Source organism: Micromys minutus, assembly GCF_963924665.1.
Source record: "Micromys minutus genome assembly, chromosome: 1".
Lineage (NCBI taxonomy): Eukaryota > Metazoa > Chordata > Mammalia > Rodentia > Muridae > Micromys > Micromys minutus.
In genome coordinates, this window is record NC_137969.1 from 221,452,237 (window position 1) to 221,464,492 (window position 12,256).

Here is a 12,256-nt window from a genome sequence, read left to right on the forward strand (position 1 = left end):
TACTGTGGGTCTGCTCCAAATAATGCTGTTATGAGCGTTTGTGTTCACAGTTGCGTGTGGAAAGGTGTTCTCATTTCTCCTAGGTACATTCCTGGGACTGGAACTGTGGGTCATAAAGCAAAATCTACATATAATCTTTGAATAGTGGCCAGACTATTCTGTGCAAAAGGGTTGCAGTTTCTCCCAGTCCGAACACTCACTGTCACATGCTGCTGGTTGCAGGCATCCTAGCGGACACAGCCCTGTTCGCTGTGGTTTTTATTTGCATATCCTCCGATAAAGCTGTAGGTTTGTGTTTGGTGTCCATTTGTATAGCTTCTTGGGGAGATGTCTATTCAGATCTTTTAGACATTTAAAAATTGGTTGATTATTTACAAGATATTATTTATTTAAAAATTATTGAATTGTAGGGCTTTTGTGTGTGATACATTTCCCCCATTCTTTGGGCCTTCCTCTCTCCCTCTCCCTTCCCACACCAGGGTCTTACTATGTAGTCCTGGCTATCCTGAAACTCACTACATAGACCAGGCTGGCCTTGACCTCAAGAGATCAGCCTGTTTTTGTCTCAGAGTGCTGGGATTAAAGGTATATACACATTAGCATGACTGGCTTTCTTTTTTGAAGACAAAGTCTCACTCAATAGTCCAGGCTGGAGGTCATTTTTTTTTCAGTCCTAGTCATAGAACCTCATACATCTTACTGGAACAATCTGCCACGGAGGTGCAACCTCTAGAGACTCTTTTAATACAGAAAAGTTTGACACTGGGAAGTTTATTTTTTTCCTTTTGTTGTATTTGACACATGTTTTCTTGTTTTCTGTGGTGCTGGGCTTCAAACTCAGAGCCCTGTCCACTCTAGGCTCTGATAAATGCAACTTGCAACTCTGAAAGTGCAGAGACTTCCGAGTGTTAATAGGGTCTCCTTTAAGGATTTCTTCCATGTTTGGGGATGAAGTTCTGTTAGCAGTAACAAGCCACAGCTCCTCCTCAAAGCCAGGGAACACGGCCCCAGGGGATCTATCTTCTGAGTTTACATCCCTCCCTTTCCTGAAGTTCACAATAGAGCAGCTGAAATGACAATTTGGAAACGTCCTTTATTATGAAAAGGCAATGGCCATGGTGTCTGGGATTTGAAACTTTCATGCAAGGCTTGGTGGCAGGCCCTCAGAAGGTACTCCATGAAACCCCGCATTGCTTCTCCATGAGTCATCTTGATTCTGGTTGTTTGGTTTTCTCACCCATAAACTAGGGAGAACACCTCCATTCTCCCTTCCAAGCGGAGGGGCTGTGAAGATGAATTAATTTGTATTTGTTGGACATTTTGAGACCTCAGATTAAAGGCATTACTGAGACTCAAGGTGTTATTATAATAATAAATGATTTAATAGCAGGGTGAGGCTGCTCGCTGAAGCAAGAACTGGTGGGAAGGCAGGAAGGTTCAAACCCGCAAAGGGGCTGCACTTGAGACCCTGGACCAGACAGACTCTGGCTCAGAGGCAGGAAACTGATTTTTTCATTAACCCTTGGCTGTTCCATCTGGCTTCAGCACAACCTTATTGAATGCTTCCTACAAGTTCTGCATAGTGAGATTACAATCTTTTCAGGAAACAGGCATATAAATTAAAGCAATTAGAAACAACTCTGAGGCTTTAGAATCAAGTTCAGGATGAACTCTAACAAGTATCTAGCAGGAAGTGGAGAAAGAGCTGGCTGGCTAAATGCAGTTTTCCCTGTGGGTGGAGACTCCCAGTTTTACCACCCACCAGCTGTATGACCAAGCCTCAGTTTCTCCTTCTGCAACCGCAATTGTTCTTGTAAAACTCTCAAAGGTTAATACAGTAAACACTCCAGTATCGCCCCCTCAGACTACACCTTGATGTGATTAATCTTGGCCAGACTGCTCTGTCCTCAGAGCCTTGGTATTCTTCCTACAAAATGGGAGTAAGTGTATTCCTGCCTTAGTGGTTGTAAAATGGAGTGCACTTGGTAACCATTCCCCAAACGTTACTAACATCGACTTTTATTTATTTATTTTTTCCTTTCCTGGCCAAGGAGTGAGGTGTGCATTCAAAAGTTTAAGTCTCGGGATGGGGGTTGGGGGGACGTCTTTGGAAGTTGGGAGTTTAAGATCGGTAGGAAAGGCCTGGTAAGATTTAACAGATTAGAGAAGAAACCAGAAACCCAGAAAGTGCAAGGCAGGAAAGAGTGGGACTTCTCTTTCCCATCCCACCCAGTTTTATCTCTCCGGTCCCTTCCCGGTAATCTCGGTTCTCGCCAGTTCTCACCAGTGCAGGCTCTCACTTGGCTCTCTCCAGCCAGCCGCTCTTCAGACCTTACCTGCAGACTAAGTGGGCCTTACTTTTTCTGCCCTCCAGGAGAGACACCTCCCGCAGTCAGGAGCAGGGACTACTTTAATCTTTACTCTTCCCAGGGATCCCGTTTCAAAGTCACCTGAAAGCCATTTCCTCTCGCTCGGCCCCGCCCCTCCCGTAAATCACTAGGTTTGCTTTTCCCTGGAGGAGCTTTTTTTTTTTTTTTTTGGTCGTGGTGGGGGAGGGGATTCTATAAACCATTTAGGATTTTCACTCGTCTACACCTGTTCGATGCTCCCTTCCTGTTGTTCCAAGAACCTGGCGCCAGAGTTTAACTCGGGAGCCCTACTTATTCTGTGATCTCACACAGGGCTCTCATCTCCTAACCCTCTTTGTGGTGAGAGTTGGGACAGCATCTAACACTACGGCCCCTAAGATCTTTACCAATGAAAGATTTATGCTTAGTGAGGTGTAGTTGCGCACACCTATAATTCCAGCCCTCTGGAGGATCACCCAGAATTCTGGGCTAGCTTGGGCTACAAAGTGTGGGCCTGTCTCAAATCAAACAATAAAAACAGTAATTAGGGCGTGGTGGAGCACACCAGAAATCCCAACACACGGGAGATAGAGGCTGGAGAATCATTACGCTCAAGATCCTCCTCCACCCGTCTCAAATAATTGAAATCCTGTTTAAAAAAAAAAAAAAAAAAAAAAGCCAAACCAAACACCAAAGATTTATGTTCTTGCTTAAAATCTAGCGTGTCTGTATTCTGTGTTCTTGTGCTACCTTCACCTTTCACCCCCGACTTTCCCATCTAATTTCCCAGTGCGTGCCTTTTGTCGCTAGCCAGATCACACTCACAGTGGGTTCCACTGTCATTTAGGTTCCTCAATCTGTTTTTTCTCACTAACAGTCCCGAGGAGCGCCCTACCCCGCCTCAAGTTATGCGCTTATCTCTTTCTCGATTGAAGGTAAGGTTTTTACAACTGCAAAGAGCCACCGAGACCTAGTTTCGGTGAGGAATTCGAGACGTGACTTTCTGACTCAGCGGTCGTGGTGACCTGCTCCAGCAGGACTGGGACGTCCTTGCCATCTAGACCCGGGCTTCTCCTGGGAAAGTCCAGGTGGCTGGGCTCGGAGTCCTCTCTAGTCCGAACCCAGTCTGAGGGTTCTGGCTGCTCTCTCGGCGTGAGATCGGGGCGGTGACACTAGAGTAACCCCGCCACGTGCGTCTTGGGATCTTAGAGTTCCAGGTGGGAAGGGATGGCGGCCAGCGGGACCCACACGGTGGGCCACGCGCGTTAATCATTAGCCACGGCGGCCGCTGCCTACAGCCCGAGCCCCAGCTCGCTTGCTCCGCCGCCAAGGTTCCCTGGCCCCCACAGAGCCGCCAATTGCTGGATCGCAGCCTCGAGCGGCAGTCTCCACCCACTGGAAACATTCCTGGTCCGCCCCTCCCTGACTCCCTCCCTCCTTCCCTCCCTCCCTCCCGCCTCAGCCTGGACTCCGTTCGGCCGCAACTTCCTGCCGGGTGCTGGGGAACCGTGCGCATTTCAGGGGTCCCCCGGATCTGGTGCTCGCAGCCGGCGGAGGCTGGGACCGCTGGGCAGCCAGCCGTGGGCGGGAGCGGCCGGTGGCCTCTGCCGCTTCCGAGAGCGACTTTCAAACTCGAGCCCGCTTCGCAGCGCCACCTGGGCAGCCCCGCGCGCCTGGCACATCGCGAGCCGGCGGGGCGGCCACCGCTGGGTGAGTGTCTTCAGGTTTACCCCTCTCCCTTTGCCCGTGGTTTTGGCTGTGTGGCGTCGCTCTGCGGGGACCCCAGGCTAGCCCTCTGTGGGGTGAGGACCTGGCACTGGGCTGCCTCGGACGCACTTGGAGGAGGTTGGTGCGCGGGAAGGTCGTAAGGGGAGTCACTTTTTTGTCCCCACCCCGGAAACCAAAGCAGCATAGGCTTTGCAGGGTTTGAAATCCGCGCAGCTCTCGAAGTTCGCGCCACCCCTTGTGTGCATTGACGCCCGTGGGCTAGTGCTTGCCCGAGACTGTGGCCCCTTCTAGAAGGACTCGCCTCTGGTCCCGCCAGCCCAAGAGTGCGCAGGCACTCAGTCTGTTCCGGGTTGGTGCCACGCCGTGCTTCTGGGAATCTCAGCTGCCTGTCGAGGCGTATTAGAATGGGTGTCAGAAGCCGAATGTCCAGGAGCTGCAAACGTAGAGCTCCCCCCTCCCCGTCGATGATGCTCCTAACAGCTTCACAATCCCACTCCTTCAACTGGTTGGTTATTTGCATCCTTCTCTCAGACCTTCGATTTGGGAAGCCGAGACAAGGCTTTAAACTTCAGTTGCTTAAGTTCCTTGGGTGGCAGCCTTTTATTCTGGGAGCTACTTTTGCAAACAAAGAACAAAAAACCACACACACACAAAACGGAACAAACAGTGTGTTGGTGGGTGGAGAAAAGCAGCTTTGTGAGGTGGTTCTAAAAGTTGGGTTAGAGTATCGTCTAGAGTCACTAAACCCTTGGTAGATTAAAAGGTTGCCCAGGACCCCCAACACCCCAGGCAACCGACCAGCACTGGAGCGCCTTACTGAGAACCCTAGTCTCGGGGTTCCCAGTCTACTATGCTGTACCGGTTCAAGAATGCATTCCAGTCACAATTAACCCTTCAGAAATAATTAGTGTGGAGTATAATGACAGGAGAAGGAGAGGTGAAGATGCTCCCTGCTGTGCCCCGCCTTCCCAAGAATTCCTTTCCAGCCTCTCTTTTGCTAAACTGGAATCTTGCGCCATTAGATGCTTCCCATAAAAGCCAGGGACTAAATACGAGAACATCAACTCTGGTGCCAGTGTTCTTTCTGTATGGTTCTGGGCTCACTGGATGGCTCACAGACCCCATCTCTCATTTGTAGACATAATACTAGCATGCCTGCTGGCCTCTGCTGGCCCCCCTTTCTGGACTTTCCCCATGGTATTGGGGAATCAGGAATAAAGCAGAGCTTGCTTTCACCCTTCCACTTAGTCTTGGCTGATAAGGGTGGTCAGTGTTTTAGGGCAGCCTTGGGGCTTTTCTATTGACTTTTATCAGAGGTGGCCCAGCTAGGAGAGTGGGAAGACCACTGACTGGGCTGAAAGTCCGACAGAATTTTTTAAAATTTTATTTATTTTTAAATTTAAAAAAATTATTTATTTTGTGTATCTGAATACACTGTAGCTGTCCTCAGACACACCAGAAGAGGGCATCAGATCTCATCACAGATGTTTATGAGCCACCATGTGGTTGCTGGGATTTGAACTCAGGACCTCTGGAAGAGCAATCAGTGCTCTTAACCTCTGAGCCATCTCTCCAGCCCCTAACAGGATTTTTCTGCTAGAGGTTTCATGCTGGCCCTGTTGTGTCCCATCAAAGACTGATCAGGTCTGAGGCATTTTTCCTACACGATTGTCCTGAACCCAGATCCCTCCCTCTTCCCAACTCATCTTTTCTGACTCAGTTTCCATACAGAGTAGCTGTTTTTCTTTATAGGGGATGTGGTAACCAAAAAAAGTGCCTGTGTGAGAAGTATTCCATAAACTCCTATCAAAACAACAACAACAAAACTGTGTAGTGGTTGCAAGGGGCCCTTAAATGTTTGCTGGATATACTCCATGTGTGACACAGGACATGGTGGACACTAGGAGCCAATTGTGGCAGTTTACTCTCTGGCTTGTAATATCTTAGTCCCAGAGTAAACATTGGCTTTACCAAACCCACTGCTATCTCAGGGTCACCATGTTTACACTAGAACAGGCCAAAGGCCATGGCCTGAGAGATGGCCAGACCTAGTAGGGAGGACAGTGTGGGTCCTAGATGTAAGGCCTGCCACTCCCACCACACTCACAACCCTGTAGCTCTGGATCCTGAGACTGAGAGGTTGCCACAAGCCGTGACTGGCCCTGAAGGGTTAATTGTGAGACTGTTCTCTGTTGTGTTGTGGGTGGAGGGGACTGTGTTGATGGGAGGTGTTTGCAGCTGCACTGAGGGCTGACTTCAGTTCAGCCATCCGGGCTGTTCTCTGGCCCAGGCCTCTGCCCTGTCCCGCCTCTCTGGCCAGCTGCGTGTCCACAGGCCTTTGTTCAAGTACTGTAACCCTCCCTACTCATTACCTCCCTTCCCCAGTTTCTAGAAGCCCTCAGGACATGGCTTGGCGTGACTATTGACAGTCAGAAAGCTTTTCTAGAGTCCCCAGGTCCCACAGACCTGGAGGCTCATCCCAGGGGGCTTCCAATACTCTTTGGTACACTGTATCTTTTCTCATGCCCCCCTCCTATATTCACATATCTTAAATCTATTTTATTAATCTATTTTTATTTAGCATCTTCTTCGTATGAATACTGGGCGTGGGGGTGGGGGCACGGCAGTGACCAAAATAGGGTTTTTAGCAATTGTTGACTTAGTAGAGCGGAATTCTACTTGGGGGGAAGTGGACAGAAAACAAGATGGATCATTGAAAGCGTGGTTAAAGTTATCATGAAGGTATTGGGGGGGGGGTCTATGTGAACTGCTGAGGAAGGGAGGAGGTGACAGCTGTCCTCTAAGGAAGGGACTTTGGAATTGATCATGAGGTATTTTCTTTGAGCTCTGGATGTCTATCCCTTGAAACCCAGGTCATCATCCCGGTGAGACATTTAGAAGGGACAGGGTTTGGTGTTGCACTCGGTTTAAATCTCAACCTGACAACTTCCTAGCCCTGCAGCCATTTGTTGACTAAACTTCTTTATGTCTGTTTCTCACCTGTAAAGTGGAGTGAGTCATCCAGCCTGCCGCATGTGGCACTGTGAGAGCGAACAAAGAGATAACGCATCCGTAGTGCCGAGCAAGGCTGCAGAGCCGTGTGCAGTGAGTTATTTCTCCGACCAGATTTTACAGAGGCAGCCGCGATGTTTCCTGCCGATGCTAGCTGGGACTCTGGACGAGAAGCATTTCAAGTATTGGGAAGGAGCAGGGAATTCAAAAGGAGGGCCACTAGAAGGCTTCTGGTCTTGTAGTGAGTGAGCTTCTCTATGCTACCCTGGATTGCAGTTGGTTGGGGATGCAGGACTCCCACATGTGCTGGCCATTGTCACTCAGATAGACAGGGTGACCTAGGGCAGCCCTGGCCTGCCTGGCTTTGGAATTCCCCCCTGCTTCCAGTTGGTGAATCACACCTTTGTGTCTAGCCTCTTCACTTGGCTGTTCTGAAGACTGTCCACCCCTCTTCACCTTCATCTTCCAGTGGGTTTGTTTTATTGGGGGTGGGGTGGGGATGGGGGCAGGCTGTTTAGGGAGCCTCTGATAGAGGTTCAGAGGTACCCTGCAAAGACTTTCGATAAGGCCTCATTCAGCAGGGACCAGAATGAGTTAAAAATGTGGAGGTCAACTTGTGGGAGTCCTTCTATCACGGGGGTTCCTGAAGATCAAACTTGTAGGCCATTATTAGGCCTGGTGGTTACCACCGAGCTGTTTTGTTGGTGCAAAATTAGTAGGAGTCTTGCTGTATTGTCTAGGCCTTAAAAATTGTTGTTCCTGAGCTTTACAAATCTCTACTCAGTATTGCAACTGGCTGGATTATGGACAGTTCGTTATAGGCACTCTGAGAGCTCAGGGTCAGGAGCATGCAAATCAAGCTGTCTCTGCCCAACCCATGTGATGGATCTGTCTCCTCTGCCCAACCCGTGTAATGGGTCTGTCTCCTCCCATCTCTGCTGGAACCATCAGCCTCCTCTGGAGCAGTTAAATCTAAAATGCAGATGTCAAAGTTTGTGGTCAGTGGTTTCCTGGGGGCCCTCCTGTGCAGGAAGTGGCAGCTGTGCAGTGGAGGGCCAGGCCTAGGGAAGTGGTCATCGGCCAGACCACTCCCACAAGGCCGTGGCAGGCACATGCATGTACAGGCAGGGTAGCCAGGCCTGCCCTATGATGAGGGAACCTCTGGAGACTGTCAGTTGGTATATTGCCAGAGAGAGGCAGGCCTCAGAGGAAGTTAGGAAGAGGGCCCTGTGTAGCCTTGAACATGCTTGTGACGTTGGTATCCTAAAGTCAGGAGGAAGAAAACTGGGCCCTTGGTCAGCAAGAGGCTGGGTTAGAGTTGCTAGCTGCTCTTCTGATGTCAGCCATTTGGGGACCATGGTATCTTGTTAACTGGACCTGAGAATTTGTTGGCTTTTTCCCCTCCTTTGAAACAGGGTCTGGTTGGAAAAAGAACTCTTTTTTTTTTTTTTTTCCCAGACCATTCTCACCTTACACCTGCAGTGATCTGCTTGCCTTTGCCTCCCAAGATTTGTGTCATGATGTTTGGCTCTCTTGGCTTTGTTAACTTTTGAAGCTCTCTGAGGGCAGGAATGGGGCTTTGCTCATTCTTGTTCTCATACAGAACTGGGAATAGTTCAAAGTGTGATCTACAGGGCATGATGGGCTGGTGCACTGGGAAGAGTGCACAGGTGGGGTGTACACTAGGTGGGCTGTTGCCATCTGAGAAAACTAAAGGATACCAAGATCTTGGGTGGTGTTCTGGCTGGCATGTGGAGAGGTTGCTTGTGCTTAATGTTAAGGATTAGGAAGATTCCATGTGCTGAACAGCCTCAAGAGTTGAACATAGATAGACTAAACAAGGTTCTAGAAGGTGCCAGATACATGTTCTTTTAGAGACACAGTGAGGGTCCTAGGAATTTTTCTAGGAATGTAAGACAATTCTTTAAAAAGTCATCTTCTCTTGTGTGTGTGCACGCACATGTACATGTGTATGTGTGTGTTTTCAAAGAACAGCTTACTTCTACCATGTAGGACCCAGGAGTTGAACTGAAATCATCAGGTATGGTGGCAGTACCTTTACCCACTGATGCAACTCTGATTTTTTTTTTTTAATTCTTGAACCCAAGAGAATATTCTGTGGTATCTTTGCAGTTGAACTGGGTTCTACCAGCTCTTTAAAATTCACATATTTTAAATTTGATTTTGTTTTTATCCCAAGCTAACAGGAGACCTCCATATATGACTTAGGACAACCTTTAGCCTCAGGTCCTTCTCCATTTCTAGAGTATGTTGATTGTAGGCACTCAACCACCAAGGCTGGTTTATGCAGTGCTAGGGATTGAACGCTTGACTTCATGGATGATAGGCAAGCATTCTACTGGCTGAGTTACAACTCTGGCTCTCCTAGCTTTTGTTTTGGTTTTTTTGAGATAGAATGTCTCTATAGGCTAGCTTGTTTATTTTATTTTATTTTTTTTTTGTTTAAAGATTTATTTATTTATTATATATACACTGTAGCTGTCTTCAGACACACCAGAAGAGAGCATCAGATCTCATTACAGATGGTTGTGAGCCACCATGTGGTTGCTGGGATTTGAGCTCAGGACCTCTGAAAGAGCAGTCAGTGCTCTTAACCATTGAGCTATTTCTCCAGCCCCCATTTGTTTTGTTTTTAAAGGCTAAACTTCTAACCTGGCTCAGTGGTTAAGAGCACTGACTGCTCTTCCAGAGGACCCAGGTTCAGTTCCCAGTGACCACATGGCAGTTTAAAACTGTCTGTGACTCTAGTTCAGGAGGATCTGACACCCTCACAGCAATGTACATAAAGCATACAGTTAAATACATTTTTAAAATCAGGAGCTGGAGAGATGGCTCAGTGGTTAAGAGCACTGGCTGTTCTTCCAGAGGTCCAGGGTTTGAGTCCTCGTTGGTGGCTCACAACTGTACATAACTCCAATTCCATGGGGTCTGACACTGTCTTCTAGCCTTTACAGACACTGCACACATGTGATGCACAGATGTACACGAAGGCAGAACACCAAATACATAGGACAAAAATAAATAAACCTTTATTAAAAAGCTCATAGCTTTTACTCTCACAGCTATGGAGACAAAGTCTCTCTTTCTCTCTCTCTCTCTCTCTCTCTCTCTCTCTCTCTCTCTGTGAGTGTGTGTGTGTGTGTGTGTGTGTGTGTGTGTGTGTGTGTGTGAAGCACAGACTTGAGCAACAGATGACAAATTTTTATTGTAGAGAAAGAGGAACTAGTGTTCTTGCAGACTCTGTAGGTCATTGCTACATCCCCAGTGCCTGTTGTAGGGTAGGATTACAATAAGCACTTGTCAAGTAAGGGTCATGCTGTGAGATAAACCGTAGGAGAGGAGTTTTCATGTTGTGTGTGTGTGTGTGTGTGTGTGTGTGTGTTTCTATAGTTTCCAGTCCAGTCTTGAACTCATCTCCTTGCCATAGCCCCCAAGTGCTAGGATTCCAGATGTGAGCCACCATGCCTGGTTTACAAATGATCTATTCTTGTCTTCTCAAGTAAATGACCAGGATATAAGATTCTACTTTGTATCTGCATAGGCGAGACAGTGATCCAGGCAGCCCGGTATTCTTACAGCTTGCATAGTGTAAGGGAACCTGGAGTCCCTGGGATCTATATTCCCAGGCCTGCTGCAGAGTTTATCACCATGCAAATGGGGCCAAAAGAGGACATTAGGGTGTGCTTATAGATTTGAATATGTGTCCCATAATATCCTATAACACCACTCCCAGGTGCTTGGCATCCTCCCTAACACTATTACTCATCTGCACATCACTAAGAAGGGCATATAGCCAGGGGCTGAGATGCCTATGAAATATCCACAGCAGCCTCCTGAGAGCCTGTTTAACATCTCCGTATAGTCAGAGCCCATTGTAGATGGGTAGCGGTGAGAAAGCCTGACTAGAAAGGGAGAACAGTCTGTGGAGCAGTGAGTTGGCAATGAAAGCAAGCTGAAAGAGAAACACCCGGAAAAGCCAGTCCTAGCGGAAGGACCTGGGGTCATTTGTTTGCAGGGAATGGCTTGACACACCTTCCTTCCCCCTGGATCATGAATGATGGATACCTGGCCAGCAGCCGTGACCCTGACTCACGAAGAACACGTTAAATTGTGCTCTCTTAACTGGGTTTAGGGAAGCAAGGAAGAAGTATAAAACATAATTTTACAGATTCCTGGTCAGATTGGCTGGAATCGCAGAGTTGTTGATTATTGGCTACTGAGCTCACAGATCTCCCCAAGTTCTTTCAAGATCTGGTTAATTGCCTTTGTGCTGACACTTAGCAAAGATAACATTTGAACTTCCCCTTACCCTGTAAAAAAAATTTTTTTTTGGGTGGGACTGGAAATGAGCCCAGGGTCTTCTGCATGCTGTGAAAGCTCCCCCACCTCGGCCGCACCCTTACTCGGGATTTGAACTTCCTAATGACTCCAGGCCTTATGTTCTCAACCCTCTCCCAGAGCGTTTTGGAACTGCAAGCATGGGTTGTTCTCTGTGGTGTCCTGGTAGGACTGGAGCCCAGGTTTGGGTTCTGGCAGAGTTGGGAAAACCGATTGTCAGGTACCCCAGGGATTGCTTACCCCCCAGAACAAGAGTGTCTCCCATGCATCTTTCTCACCTGCTAGCCAGAAAATGTCAGGGAGGATCTGCCGTCTCAACACGACACAGGAATTTGCTTCTTTGTTTAGCTTCTGGGCTCTGCCACAGAAGCTGAATTGTGTGGTCTTGGTGCCTAGTGGTCCAGAATGCTAAGTTTTCATGCTTGTTTCTCTCGTTTCTTATAGAAGTAAAATGTTCCGCCCCCTCCCCCAGTTATATTTCCATTTTATACTTACCTGGAATGTGCTTTCTGGTTGCTGGGTTTTGGCCCTAGCAGTATATGCAAGAGCTTTAATATATGTATTGATGCTTGAGCCTCACTCTGGGTCACAGGCATGGTCACAGGCATGGTCACAGAATGCTTCAGAAACCTTGTATGTACCCATGGCTAGCCCTGTAAGATGGAGATGATTTAATTTTTTTTTTCCAGAACACTAGCCAATTTCCCCTCATTAACCAGTTGAATGGTCTATACTTCCCTACTGGCTTGTCTTTAATGTTTTTTTCTTTCCTTATAATTTTGTTTCATTGAGATATATTTCTTGTATAA

General features: G+C 47.9%; 1 protein-coding gene across 12 annotated transcripts in view; it reads left to right on the top strand.

Moving 5' to 3' along the window:
- Positions 1 to 3,957: 3,957 nt before the first annotated feature.
- PLEKHG3 (pleckstrin homology and RhoGEF domain containing G3) overlaps positions 3,958 to 12,256 on the top strand; it is a 42,939-nt gene continuing 34,640 nt past the window's right edge. For all 12 annotated transcript variants that reach the window (XM_080928240.1, XM_080928247.1, XM_080928246.1 and 9 more), the window contains exon 1: positions 3,958 to 4,058. The gene's annotated coding sequence lies outside the window, so the exon portion shown is untranslated. The remainder of the gene's footprint in view (positions 4,059 to 12,256) is intronic.